This window comes from Apis dorsata, unplaced genomic scaffold (assembly GCF_000469605.1).
Source record: "Apis dorsata unplaced genomic scaffold, Apis dorsata 1.3 scaffold_169, whole genome shotgun sequence".
Taxonomy (NCBI): domain Eukaryota; kingdom Metazoa; phylum Arthropoda; class Insecta; order Hymenoptera; family Apidae; genus Apis; species Apis dorsata.
The window spans coordinates 290,638-293,973 of record NW_006263457.1 but is presented as its reverse complement, the minus strand read 5'-3'; the positions used below and the strand labels follow the sequence as shown (position 1 = coordinate 293,973).

At 39.7% G+C, this 3,336-nt stretch overlaps 1 protein-coding gene across 4 annotated transcripts in view; it reads right to left on the bottom strand.

The window, feature by feature from the left end:
• The window catches only part of LOC102679619 (dipeptidyl aminopeptidase-like protein 6), a 100,626-nt gene that overhangs the window by 57,284 nt on the left and 40,006 nt on the right, over positions 1–3,336 (bottom strand). For 2 of the 4 annotated variants that reach the window (XM_031509716.1, XM_031509717.1), the window contains exon 1: positions 3,177–3,195. The exons of the other annotated variants lie outside the window; for them this stretch is intronic. The gene's annotated coding sequence lies outside the window, so the exon portion shown is untranslated. Of the gene's footprint in view, positions 1–3,176; positions 3,196–3,336 lie in introns of those variants that run through there. 4 annotated transcript variants of the gene reach the window in all.

Sequence of the window (3,336 nt, the reverse complement as noted above, 5' to 3'; positions counted from 1 at the left end):
TTTGGCCGCCACCAGGTGGCGGCCCGATAAAGGCTATTACGGCCGCCTCCTCTCTCTTTGACCGGTATTAATTCGATTCGACTCGATTTACGACCGGGTTGGGATTGTTATTCCTGCGAATTTTGTCTTCTTCGAGAATTTACCCCCTTGAAATATTATTATTGCGTCCTTTCTTGACTCGAGCGCAGTAAAAATGAAACATGTATATGGGTTATGCGTTTGGACGAGTTCGACGTTGCGTCATCTTGAAGAGCGATTAGAGGAGAGAAGGAGGAAGAGAAACGAGGCGAGTGTGGAAATTTTGTTAGAGTCTTATCGACTTCAAAGAATAAGAATTTATTCGTGGAGTTTCCCTTAAAGAACTCATTGTTTCCCTCGATTCTTTCCGCGAATGAATTTCATTATTGACGAGTATAAAATTTTATTTCGCTTATGAATTCAAAATATAATTTTCGATACTTCATCGCCATCTTTTCAATCTACCATCAAAGATTTCGACGAAACCTCTCGTCGAATATCTTCAAAGTTCTAAAGAATAGTTTTTCCTGCTCCAAATACAAAATTTTGTTTACTTATAAATCTAACGAATCCATAATTTTTTACATGCTTCTAAAGAAAGAGAACGAGCTCCATTGGCTTTCTCGTCGAATATCTTCAAAATTCTAAAAAATACTTAGATCTAACGAATCCATAATTTTTTACATACTTCTAAAGAAAGAGGACGAGCTTCTTTTCAAATCCACCATCGAAGGTCTCTCAACAGAAAAGTTAACTCTCTCAAATCTTCAAAATTCTAAATCTTATCTAAAAGATAGTTTTTCCTATTCCAAATACAAAATCTTACTTACTTAAATCTAACGAATCCATAATTTTCTACATATTTCTAAAGAAAGGGGACGAGCTCCATTGGCTCTCTCTTCAATATCTTCAAAATTCTAAATCTCATTTAAAAAATAGTTTTTCCTACTCCAAATACAAAATTTTATTTACTTAGATCTAACGAATCCATAATTTTCTACATACTTCTAAAGAAAGGAGACGAGTTTCTTTTTAAATCCACTATCGAAGGTCTCTCAACGGACGAAAAATTGGCAACGATGGCTCTCTCGAATCTTCAAAATTCTAAATCTAATCTAAAAGATAGTTTTCCCTGCTCCAAATACAAAATCTTACTTACTTAGATCTAACGAATCCATAATTTTCTACATGCTTCTAAAGAAAGGGGACGAGCTCCATTAGCTCTCTCTTCAATATCTTCAAAATTCTAAATCCGATCTCGCCTCACGATTTCAACCCCTTCGTCCTCGAAAGAAACGGTGTATCACGTCGCGCATCAGTTTCTGACATTCGTCAGACCGACGATTTCTTAGGAAGGCCGGTTTTCCTCGTCAAGGGAACCATTCCCTCCGCTAAATATAAGCGGTCGATTTATCACCGTCGAAATCGAATGGCGTGCGAATCGCTGCTATACATAGAGGCACGGATCCCGTCCAGCTCCATTGAGGAAAAGAATCGTGGAAAAATTCTCTCTCCTAGCCGCTTAGCCGTGACATTCTTGGCAGGGAGCGCCTATCAATATTTCCGTCTCGTGTTCTATTCTGAAAACACGACCAGCATTCCGAGACTTAACCGCGACGACAAAATGGAAGAGAAGGAGGAGAAGAAAAGGGGAAGGAAAGGAGAAGGCGTGCAACGCGACGATTCCCCTCCACAATTGCTTTGAATCCCTCGAACAAGCTATTTTTTCGAGTTCTTGCAATTTGAGACCCGCCCAAACAATGTGATTATCACACGAAAAGTAGACGATAGTTAAAAAATTGTCGAGAACTTGTAATCTTCGATCGCTTTTCTTCTGGTGGAATCTCGAGGAAGCGTCTCGAAACGGCGGAATTCGAGCAAGTCGATCACCAACGCCTCGACAAGTCTCGAGCCGGAAGTTCCGCCCGTGATTGAGCCCAGGCTAAGCGCGACGAATATCAATGCGTCCTGGGTTATTTACTCGAAAGAGAAATCGAATAAAAATGTTCTCCTCCTGTGGAAAATACATACGTTTTCAACTCCGCCATTATCTCAAAGGGAAAATTTTCATCGAGATTTATCTGACAATAATACGAACGACGTATCAAATAAAATTTCAAACGGAGGATGTTTCGAAGGGATAAGAAATTTTTTAACTCCAAGGAAAAGGACACACCCATCGAATATTTTTCGAATTATTTATATGCGCATAGAGATTCGTCCTCCTCGATCCTATTAATCTATTTTCCCCCTCACAATTTTCGACCATCGTTTTCGCAAAGGCGTTCGTCACGTACGGTCTGCCGGAAATTCGTGCAGATTTTTATGCGTCCATTCGAGTTCGAGTTCCGGATCGATTATCGGGGGGAAAAGGGGGAGAAATTCAATCTCGACCGGAATATACGCGCGCCTCGAACGATCCTCGATAATCAATGAACCGTTTTGCGAGTCCTGAAGAAATTAAAATAAAAGCTTCCGTGTCGAAACATTCAAAAACCAACGCTTTCTAAATTAATAATCAAAGTTCCGGATTCGAGCCCCCCCTAATAAAATCTCAAAGGCGAACACTCGACGTTTTCACCTTCCTTTTATATCCAAGAAATCTTCCCTTCGAGTCGCTTTCGAATAGGAATCGAAATATTCTTCCAATTCTCAGTTAATTGCGATTTTTCTCTATATTTTTGTACAAGAATAAAAATATCTATCTTAAACAATATATATATATATATATATATATGATTCATCGAGTGGAGAATAATCATTAACAATGGCTATATTAGAAATTGTATAAACGACCGAGAAGGTCGTTATTAGTCGTACTACGTGTTAGGAAACAATAATATAAATAGATTCCTTTCGCGCAATTCCTCTGATGTAGCAACAGAGGTATGTCAACAATAATGATATCCATACATTCATTCTTCTTTATTCTTCCATGTATCTCTGACGAAACACGAAATAATTCGAATTTATTCGAAATTAATCGAACGAAATTAAGAAAAGAAAGAGAAAAGAGATCGGATAATATGACAACTTAATAATAATTCCTATTTCGATTCTTATTCCCAAGAGGGAAGGGAAAGGAAGGAACAGGAGGGGTTGAAGAAGGTTAAAGAAGGGAGTGAACTTCTCTGAACGAGGGCGGAATTAAAACTCACGTATCGACGACGAGGAGGAGGATTTTTCAGCGTTGCGTCCACCGGATCGATCCCGAACCGAAGCGGCCGGTTCCGTCCTCGTTACTGAATAAACACTCGGGCCCAGTGTCTCGTTCCACGTCTCCTCCTCTCCCCTCTCGCTCCGTCCCCCTTCCACGCG